General features: G+C 29.9%; 1 long non-coding RNA gene across 1 annotated transcript; it reads right to left on the bottom strand.

Annotated features, from left to right (window-relative positions):
• Positions 1–7,921: 7,921 nt before the first annotated feature.
• LOC111901750 (uncharacterized) lies at positions 7,922–9,297 on the bottom strand. Its single transcript, XR_002853597.3, has 2 exons — positions 8,266–9,297; positions 7,922–8,133 (listed from the first exon to the last, which is right to left on the bottom strand). It is a non-coding gene; the product is annotated as an uncharacterized LOC111901750 (long non-coding RNA).
• Positions 9,298–12,172: the final 2,875 nt, after the last annotated feature.

Here is a 12,172-nt window from a genome sequence, read left to right as displayed (position 1 = left end):
TTCCTTGATAAGAATCCGCACTAACTCTTAAATATTTGTTTTGTCAAGGTTTGGTTCTTGACAAAGAGAATCTTATATGTCAAGAGGACAGTGGGAGTCTTGAGATAGTTTCGAGAACCAATCAAGAGTATTGTTAATCACTAGCCCATGACTTAAAGTTTATAACCTATCGTGTTGACTTATTCTTGTTTCTGTGCCATTCCAGTTAAAGTTGGCTATGCTTATGAGTTCCATGAGTTCTCAATTGTTTGCATAACAACTTGAAAGAAATGGTAGGCCCTTGTGCTGACGGGTGGCAAGAAAATGAGATTGAACAAGTTCAGTCCATTTGAGTTTGGATTTGTCAATAACCTTGTCTTTTGATTATGGTTTTGACAAATTCACATAGATAGGAACACATACACCATAAAATCTAAGTGTCATAAGGTTTCTCTTCGATTCATGAAAATGATGGTGAGGAAACGCTTTCACTAAGAAGATTATAAGTAAATAGTAGTTGTGATATTTGCATTCTCATATAGTTAGTGGAGCGTGTGTGGTTAACCGGCACACTAACTAGTGATAATTGCAAAAGGTCTATACAAACATGTGAGCTATCTACGGAAAGGTGTATGATTTTGATAAAGTCTTATCAAAGCATCTCGTATCAGAAATCTGAACTTTGGTAAGAAAGTCAATAAAGTACTGATTTCAAGAAGTTCAACTGATTTCTGGATACATGTCAGAGCTAGTGGGAGCATAAGTGTTATGCTAATAATCATCATGTTAGTGGGAGCATGATTATTTTGTTAAGTGTTGCAAGTTAGCAATGTTAATTATAGAAAACAAAAGTTTCAATTCGGTTTAGAAAAGTTGTTTTACTATAATTAAGGGAGATGATTTTATACTTCCTTCCAATTCTACAAGCTTAGATTGAGATTTTAGTCAACTTTAGTCAAAGATATATATGAATGTTATGTTGAATGGTTCAACATAACATTCATATATATCTTTGACTAAAGTTGACTAAAATCTCAATCTAAGCTTGTAGAATTGGAAGGAAGTATAAAATCATCTCATAAGGAAATTCTATATAGGTTGCGTTCTCAAAATTCGATTATGATTATGGCATCCCTCTTCATAGTTCGAATTGTGAGAACATGGAAAATAAAAAGGAATAGAACCAGACATGACTAAAATGATTAAATAGTTGTCGAGGACAATCTGAGGTTTACCAAAGATTGGTTGATCGTGGACAATTGGAAGTATAATGTAAACTTTGGAAAGGACCATATTGACATATTCTGAAAAGAGGCAACTCTTGTTCAGAAGTGATAGTCAAAATGGTAACATGGGATTGTTTCCATAGGTGGAAGTTATTCTCTAAATCTGTGCAAGATTAAAGAACTTAATGCAAAGAAGGATGTTCAAAGGAATGTACTTTGAATTTTAGACTTCATTTCCATGGAATTGCTTTCCATTGGAATACTCTATAATGTCTGTTTCCAAGTCTTTGTGACTGTTGTGCATAGTCATTAATAGGGGATCATTGCATATAAGTTTAGAATCTAACAAATTATAGTATATGGCAAGAGTTTCATATTCTTAAATTTACAATAAGGATTGGAATTGTGTAAGAAAAATCATTGAAATATTGTCAATTGATCTATTTCACAAAGAGAATGCCATATGTAAACATAGTGTGCATACTTGGAGTATGGCATAGCTATTGTTTGGACGAACATAGTATGCATGCTTGGTGCATGCCATGACTATTGTTTCAATTCAAGTATTAAGTTAATAAATTGAAACAATGAATAATGATTAATCAGTATGGTGCTTAGATAAAAGGAGTTTTATTTACACTCAAGAGTTTGGGACCATATAGGATTAAGTATTATTCTCGTGTTTCACTTTGCATGTTTTGACTTCCAGAATAACTAGGTCATTCTTCCTGAATGACTATGTTATTCAAACCATCCACAGTCGGTCATATGTTGGAAGTAGATATGAATCAAGACTGTCATGAATCTGGCTTGTAAGATTTGTCTAAACATTTATGCTTACTGTGTTATGTGATATGTGTTTCAGGTACTAGCGAGGATCGTGGGAAGGCGTCAGCATGATTTGTACACACTGACAGAGGATTTTGTATTTGAGATTCCGGGATATGTTTTACCGTGATAACATTTGATACACTTGAGTTTTGAAATGATTATATGAGATATTTTATGTTTGAAAAATGAAAAACTGTTTTAAATTTTCACGTAGTTACAAGACTATTTTAATTAGTTGCATGTCATGTTGAGATGTTTATCTGTTATATATATATATATATATATATATATATATAGAGAGAGAGAGAGAGAGAGAGAGATAGAGAGAGAGAGAGAGAGAGTCAAGATCAAATAAGAAGAAAATTTTTGGTAGGAAGGTAAGAAGTTTTTTTTTTCTACATATTTTTTTCGTGAACAAACAAAATGAATCATTAGATGATTCATTTGTAAGATGATTCACAAGAAAAAATTCTCAAAAAAAACATCTCGATGACTCATTTATACAATGATTTTGTTGTTAATCACTAAAATTGTCATAAAAGTGAATTTTTTCTTAATTTACTTAAAAATGAATCATAAATATGTTTTTTTGGGAATTTTTTCTTGTGAATCATCTTACAAATAAATCATCTAGTGATTCATTTATTTTGTTCGTCAAAAAAATATGTAGAAAAAAACTTCTTACTTTCCTACCAAAAAAAATTTCTTACCGGATCTATATATATATATATATATATATATATATATATATATATATATATATATATGGGAAAAGTGAATATACTCTTAAGGGTCTATAAGCTTAGCTACCCAAACCCACCATAATACGTTTTTTTGTTTGATATATTCATTATAATGCTCTTAAACTTCAACTTCTAACTTGATTTACTTTCAAGATTATCGAAATTTCACTATTATCTTCCTCTTACATCATATCTTTATCCCGAACACCTACTGGGCTATATATATTAAAGTTAAAATTGAAAATTATGTAATAGGAATATAAATGTAAAAGTTAAAAAAATATTGGAATTAAATCAAGTTAGAAGTTTTAACTTCTCAAAAAAACATCTCGATGATTCATTTATACAGTGATTTTGTTGTTAATCACTAAAATTGTCATAAAAATGAATTTTTTCTTAATTTACTTAAAAATGAATCATAAATATGTTTTTTTGGTAATTTTTTCTTGTGAATCATCTTACAAATGAATCATCTAGTGATTCATTTATTTTGTTCGTCAAAAAAATATGTAGAAAAAAACATCTTACCTTCCTACCAAAAAAAATTGCTTACTGGATCTATATATATATATATATATATATATATATATATATATATATATATATATATATATATATATATATATATATGGGAAAAGTGAATATACCCTTAAGGGTCTATAAGCTTAGGTACCTAAACCCACCATAATACGTCTTTTTGTTTAATATATTCATTATAATGTTTTTAAACTTCAACTTCTAACTTGATTTACTTTCAAGATTATCGAAATTTCACTATTATCTTCCTCTTACATCATATCTTTATCTCAAACACCTACTGGGCTATATATATTATAGTTAAAATTGAAAATTATGTAATAGGAATATAAATGTAAAATTTATAAAAAATCTTGGAATTAAATCAAGTTAGAAGTTGAATTAGAAGAACATTGGACAATTACAATGTGTATATGTGATACAAAACGACCTAATATGGTGAGTTTGGGTACCTAAGCTTATATACCCTTAAGGGTATATTCACTTTTTCTTATATATATATATATATATATATATATATATATATATATATATATATATATATATATATATATATATATATATACTAAAAAGTGAATATATCCTTAAGGGTATATAAGCTTAGGTACCTAAACACATCATACTATGTCGTTTTGTAACATATAATACATTCTAAATGTCCAATGTTCTTATAATTTAACTTCTCACTTGATTCACTTCCATGATGTTTATAAATTACACATTTATCATCCTCTTACATAATTTTCATTTTCAACTACAATAAGTATAGCTAAGTAAGTGTTCGGAAAAAAGATGTGATGTAAAAGAAAGATAATAGAGAAATTTTGAAAATCTTAAAAGTAAATCAAGTTAGGGTTGAAGTTTAAGAAAATTAGAACTAATATATCAAACAAAATGACGTATTATGATGTGTTTGGGTACCTAAGATTATATACCCTTAAGGGTATATTCACTTTTCCCATATATATATATATATATATATATATATATATATATATATATATATATATAGGTTTAGGTTCAATGGAAAATGATTAATTAGGGCAACATATGCTGGACCAATGATCAAGTGACACGTGTCCATTTTTTATTCATAAGCAATGTACTATGGAAGTTATTTATGTAGTTATTCCAAAGTGATGTGTTGTCATGTTTTTATTGGTTCTAACATGTGTTGCCCTAATTCTTTATTTTCCATATAACCTTTCCTTATATATATATATATATATATATATATATATATATATATATATATATATATATATATATATATAGGGTAAAGTGAATATACCTAACAACCTTATATAAGCTTAGGTACCTAACTCCATAATACTACATTAGTTTGTATCATATTTACATTGTAATTGTCTAAGGTTCTTAAATTTCAACCTCATAACTTGATTACTTCCAAAATCTTTGGACTTTCATCAATATCTTTCTTTTACATCACGTCTTTCTATCGAATACCACCTGATGGGCTTCATATCCTACCGCTACAAATGAAAGGATGTAGGAAAAATATAATGATGAATTTTCAAATTTTTTTGAAGTAAATCAAGTGTAGGGATGAAGTTTAAGAACCTTGGATGATTGCAATGAAAATTTTATGCAAAATGACGTAGTTTGATGAGGTTAGGTACCTAAGCTAATATAAGGTTGTTAGGTATATTCACTTTACCCATATATATATATATATATATATATATATATATATACATATATATATATATATATATATATATATATATATATATATATATATATATGTATGTATATATATATAGGGAATGGTTATATAGAAAACAAAAAAACCCTAAATATCATAAAAATGCATAAAAAAAATACCTAGACATCACAAAACTTTTTTTATTTGACTTTACACAAAAAATAGCAGTTTCTTTTTTTAATTTCGCTGAAAAAAAAAATAAGAAACCAACTTTTTTTTCTTGTTTTGTTTTATAAAAAAAATCCAAAATTTTTTTTTCAGCGATTTTTTTGTTAAAATGTGCGATTTTTTCAAAAAAAAATTCAAAAAAAAGTTTTGTGATCTCTAAGTATTTTTTTATGCATTTTTATGATTTTTAGGGTTTTTTGTTTTCCAGAGAACATAAACCTATATATATATATATATATATGTGTGTGTGTGTGTGTGTGTGTGTGTGTGTGAGAGAGAGAGAGAGAGAGAGAGAGAGAGAGGATATATTATATGGGTAGTTTAGGGCGACCAAACTTTGTTTTGAAGGTCAATAGACTCGTGTGGACTAGGATTATGCTAAAAGGCGAAGTCCGGAACAGCTATATGTTGAAGGCAAGGGGCGGATCAGGTTTATGTTGAAGGCCATTATATGTTTTATTGGTGGATCAACAATGAGGCCGTGAGCCGTTATGGGTATGCATTGTATATGTATTGTGTAATATGATATTTTGGGTAACTCATTAATCCTAGCGCTTACCCAGTTGATATTCAATGTTTTCAGGTATTTTATCAGATAATAAGAAGGGCGAAGCTCGACCATACACACACATTCACAACATATTTCCGCATATACTTTGAAATAAGATAAATGACTTTTGAATGTAAAACTTTGGTATTTGCCAAAAATAAATGAGTTTTTTTTTTTATAAAAATAAAAAAAAATAGATTGAAAATCGGGACGTTCCAGCTAACATACAGTCCAAGGTCAAGGAGTGACACGATGATATGTTTCACGAATCAGATCAAGATTCATATATGTTCATTGAGGATTTGATAGATGATTCAGACAAGGATTCAAAGTGATTTAGTTTATAATAATGTTTTATTATTTTTATTATGTAATTTTTAATTATATTTTCTTAGTTTTATTATGTAATTTTTGATTATATTTTCTTAGTTTTATTATGTAATTTTTATTTTTAACTAATAAAATATTTTTATTTTTATTAGTTTTTGTGTTTATTAATTATCTTTAATTAATTATATTTATTTTTGAAGTTATAGTTATTAATATTAAACTAGATGCAAACCCATGCTTCGCATGGGGCAGATGATGTATTAATATATTTAGCCCAAGTATGGGCTCAATGCAGTAAATGGCAAGGTATTTTTATTTTTTTGACTTTTAAGTGTGATATAAATTTGTATTTAGCCCAAGTATTCCCTCGCTTTCTTTTATGTTAGGCTCACGTGGCCCCACTATCTCACCAAGACACTCAACAACCTATCCAAATAAAAAAAATCCAAAGACTCAGTTACCATGTTTTGTAATGTTGAGAAGTAATTATTAAATTGAATCCATTTGTTCAAACAGAAACTGTAAGTCTCTTTGCCTAACTGAACAGAGTTGGAGAAAAAAATCCACATCAAATTCTCATTTTAACATATAAACAAAATAATATTCATCAAAGTAAGATCTTATAATACAAAAAGATTAGTAACGTACTTTAGCCACTTCTACAAATATTCTGTTCTTGGTGGTATAGTTGTGCCATCAAGAATATACTTAAAATAATGAAAAAACAATTATAAAATCATTAAAATTGCTTTACTGGAATATGCTATAATTCTAAAATCATTAAAATTGCTTTATTGAAATATAATACAACAGATAAAAAGAAAAAAAAAGCAACTACCAGGGGAACGTGGTCTTCTTATTAATACTTCAGCGAATATACATCCATTTAACCAAATAACAACAGGGTTATATTGTATTCACGAAGGTTAAAAAGTTAACTAACTCATAGGGACGAATAGGTGAAAATAAGGAATAAAGCCAGTACAAACCGACTCAAACTGATATCGTTACCCGAATAAAAAACAAAAATTGTTCAAAATATAACCTAAATTTTTTACACCGGTACATTGAGTCATTGCTCATTTATTACAAAGGATGCAGTTTTTGACCATGTAGAAGATCAAGTTTAAAACCGGATGATCAACTTCATCAAAAATTCACCAAATGAAGTTCAAATACATTTAGCACAAATCAGATGCTTGGTTGATTGAAGGTAGGGGTAGTTAGGTAATTCCACATTCATCTCTAAAATAACCGACCTCAAGAACTTCTTGGGCCTTCCCTCAATAATGGTCATGAAAGTTTAAATGTTTGACACATAGTTTTACCGAATAGCTGGACTATTTTTCGAGTGTCTAAAATACCCTTGGCAAAATAATGACATCTTATTTTACATTTATTTTCCAGTTGTGTCCCTTATCGCATCCATAAGCTCTCTGACATATGAAAGAAAGTAAGTCTGTCTACAACCTTTTGGCTGAAACTGTAATTTTGTAATTTTCTTCTTCCCAATTTCTCAAAATATTGTATGAAATATTTTTAGGTTATTTGTGATGCTAAGGAAGTTTCTTATTGAATCTAAAGGAAGGCCCAAGAAGTTCTTGAGGTCGGTTATTTTTGAAATGAATGTGGAATTACCTAACTACCCCTACCTTCAATCAACCACGCGTCTGATTTGTGCTAAATGTATTTGATCACCAACATTCTCCAATCTTTTTCTTATTTCAAGACACATGCGGTGTCAAATGCACAGTAAGTTCAAAATTATGTTTATTGCATAATAAATCGACAAATTTTATAGTTGATCATGTATGAAAGAAAAAAAAAAAAAGAAAACAAAAGACCTGATGTTGGTAAATTGAACTAACATAACAAAACAACCAAACATTTATCTATCAACTGTCACACCTAACACCTCACATCTCACAAAAGAAGAAGCACTAATAACCAAATAAAGAACCATCAGTCCAGATGTACATGCGTGTATAATAATTATAACAATAATAGTGGAAAAGAGCTCATATACCTTTATCCCCTTGGCCTCTGCAACAAAATCCAAAACAATAGACAGGAGTGTAAGAAATGTCAAGAACCAATATGATCGTAGAAGTCAACAAAATTGGACTTCTATGGCAACATGTTGAAAATTGAAAGAAAATAGGGATGGATACATACCTGTGGTATGTCTTTGGCCTCACTTGATTCTTGGCACAATCCTTTCTACAAACAAAGTAAATATAAAGATGGTTGTATGGGAGAAGAAAAGAAAAAGAAACAACAACCCAACAGGAACCACAACTCGGATTTAAGCTAAAGATATATTGAATATACTGGATAATATATACAGAGAGACGGGGACGGGATAACAGATAATACTTGTTGGTGGCTCCGCCTCAAATCATGTATTTGTAGACATTCTGGGAAACCCACAAACCAGCGGCGATCGTGGAGGAGCTGAGGGTGGCCAAAAGATCATTTGAGACGCCAACCATAACCTCGATTCCACTACCCATGAAGGAGGTGGAGAAGGAGTAGTCGCAGGGGTGTGACGATGTCGAACGATGTCATCTCCACCAATCGATAGCGGTGATAGGGGCGGAAGCCCTAATCGAAAAAGTGAAGATGCATAAACACAGTTGTCGATGATAGAGAAGATGGTGACACCGATGGTAAATGGGCTGAAGGTTTTGTTGGTTTGCTCCGACTCAATTGAATTAAGAACGCATAAAATGGAAGGATCAGGAACAAACGGCTGAAGAATACCGGAAAGTGGTGGAGGCGTCTTCTTCTCCCACTTACCGATATTGACTGGAATCGGTGAAGGAGATGTAAATGGAGACAGTGGGTGGGGGAGCAAAGGGTGAAATAGGCGGTGTAGGCGGATAGGTCATCGATGGATCCTGCAACTCACCGACAAAGGCGGTGTCACAGCAGAGAGGTGTGGTCGAAAACGAAGAAGAAGGTTTGTCTTGTAATACGAAACGATCTCTTCTCTATTCTCTATTTCTGGAGTAGGTCGTAACATTTGAAAGCAACAGATGAGGCGGTTGAGAAAAGTTCAGAAACAGAAATCAAAACCTGATTGGGCGACAAAACAGCGAAGCAAAATCAAAATAACACGTGTCGACAAACTTTATACAAAACGGCATAAACTGACCAGAAAAGCAAGAAAGCCAAAAGATGCATTACCATCATAAAAGAAGGACCTTTTCTGCCAAAAAATCACCTAATTTACTGTAGATAAGACAGGATAATTATAATATATATATATATATATATATATATATATATATATATATATATATATATATATATATATATATATATATATATAAAATTAAATTTAGTGTGGAAAAAATGAAAGAAAATGAAATAAGATCATTTATTAGGTTTTGAAGAATGAAAGGAAAATTATGGAAAAAAGGGTAACGATGTGATACATAAAAATTAAAAGGTTGAAGATTGATATACATTCGGCCCTAATAATTAAAAAAAAATGTGTTTTATATAAATATGTAATAGTCAATTGATAAAAATAAAAATTTAAAATGTTAAAAATATTAAAAAAAAAAATAATTTGATCAAATATTATAGTTTTAAGATATTATAAAAAATAAATATGATATTTAAAAATTAGATTAGGTAATTATGACGATTTTTAAGATTATTAGATAGTAACTTAGTTTGAAAGTTATTATAAAAATTGATAAAATTTTTTATATATCATGATTTTGAAAGTATTTGTTATTGTTTTTTATCCGAACAATTAACATATAATTATGTATGAATATTATATTATTAGATATTAGATCCTTGGAATGAAATTGATAATTACGTATGAATATTATATTATTAGATATTAGATCTTGGAATGAAATTTTATATCTATCCCACAACGTGGGATCTTATCGATTGCAACTTGCATTTATCACAAAGGACCTCCTTTTGCTGTAGACCAACAAACTAATTTAGCAACATCATTCTTGTGAGTTTCTACATGTGGTACAAATACTGATGCAGACACTACAATCATCGAAAGAGCATTTTGTAGTGCTTCTCTCTGTTGGAAATAGTTTCCATAAGCTTTAGTCAACGATATAGAAGATTTCATTGCTTCTCTATGTACCACTTCGTATAACATGGTGAACAGGTACATGTCATCGACTCTTAGAGACCCATTCACATTTTGGCAATTCTCCGTTACTCTAGGATTCATTTTCAAACATTAATCACTACCATTAGATATAAGATATGCTGCCACTTTAAAAAGCTATTATTGAATCTACGACTGCCATTAAATCCTAGATCCATTGTTACCATAAAGAGGCATATTCCTCGATGGAAGACCTTTGTGAAGTCTAATATTGTTTTTTTTTTTTTTTTTTTTTTTTTTTTTAAAAGAGTCTTTATGAATATGAGACGACTCCAACATATATAAACACTTATATGACTATATCTCGTCGCATTGGATACATTAACAACCTGTCACAAACAGAGGCTCGATGAAGATGGACAAAAGATGTGTCCAAGGGAGCAAAATTCGTCTCTCTAACATATATGTTGGAGTCATCATCTCCGACTCTCTCCATATATAAGAGTTTTTTTTGGGGAACATAATTGTGGAGTACTCCACGTATATCTTACATGGTATCAGAGCACTTCCGTTCCTTGGTACATCCTTGTATATCCTCATCAAGCATCCGTATTTAAGGAAGAGTTTTAGTTTATCACATATCCGTACAACATTTTCCTAAGTATCTATATATGTTGGAGGTGAGTCATCATCTCTCAGTAAGTGTTATTTTGGAGAGATAATCTTAGACTCCACATGTCTTACCCTCACATCTTAATCAGTTCCTTGGCACATCCTTGTATATTTTCATCAAGCATCCGGCTTTAAGGAGTTCTAGTTTATCATATATTGATACAACATTTTCCTAAGTGTCTATATATGTCGGAGTTGAGTCACCATCTCTCAGTAAGTGTTATTTTGGAGGATAATCTTAGGTAGTGTTTGTTTTTTTGTCTGCAGATCTGCGTGACCTCTTCTGTCTGCGCCGCGCAGACCACGCGCATACATTAGCCTTCGTAGACTGTTTGTTTTTTTGAAGACTGCAGACCTAAAAATGTCTGAGCGCGCTCTTCTTGACGCAAATGTGGACCAGAGTCTTCTAACATCTTCAGACATCTTCTAGCCTAAAAAACATATATATCTTTATTTTTTTCAATTTTTTTAATTTATATTTTTTCCAACTTTATTAATGATAAACAATCTCAAAAGAAATATAAAACTTAAAAAAAACGTTCGACGATACAAACATAATACTTTTAACAAATTTATAAATAAAGCTTTATTACAATAATAGTCGTTGAAGTTGTTTATATAAATATGAAAAAAAATCATAATATATTCTTATATTTTATTGCCAAATTTTATACAACATTATTTAATACAGTATCGTTAATTTCTAGAGAAAATATTTCTGGTACGTTTTTAATGATTTAATTGAAATAATCAAAGTTTATTTTCATCCATTTATGTATCACTAATTATAATGTTTAGTTATAACTTTGCAACTAAAGTTGTTGGTTTTATCAAATATATACGTTAATTCATACCATTTTTATTTTTATTTTTATACAATCATACATAAAAGTTGATCTAGATTCGTTAATTATTTATAACAAAGTCATAAAAATATTAAAAAATCACTTTGAAGTTTAGAAAAATCAGTTTATTTACTAGCCCGCAAATGTTAAAAAAATAAACAACCTTTTTTTTTCAGACTGCAGACGTTTGGTCCACCTGCTTCTACTGCAGATGTTTATAGATGTGGTCCACAGACTGCAACCATTTTGTCTTAGAAAAAACGAATAGTACCTTAGACTCCACATGTCTTACACTCGCATCTTAATGATATTAATATTCGTAAAAAATCAAATAGTTGTAGATTTGTCTACTTCAATAACGGAAATTTCAGATAGTTGGTAATGAAAAATTAACCCGTTAATAACATGTCTTTGGAATATTGTACGAATGACATATGATTGTGCACCGAGGCCTAAGAATGAACAAGGGAGA

The sequence above is a fragment of the Lactuca sativa genome, chromosome 6 (assembly GCF_002870075.4).
Source record: "Lactuca sativa cultivar Salinas chromosome 6, Lsat_Salinas_v11, whole genome shotgun sequence".
Taxonomy (NCBI): domain Eukaryota; kingdom Viridiplantae; phylum Streptophyta; class Magnoliopsida; order Asterales; family Asteraceae; genus Lactuca; species Lactuca sativa.
This window is presented reverse-complemented; position numbering and strand designations above follow the sequence as displayed.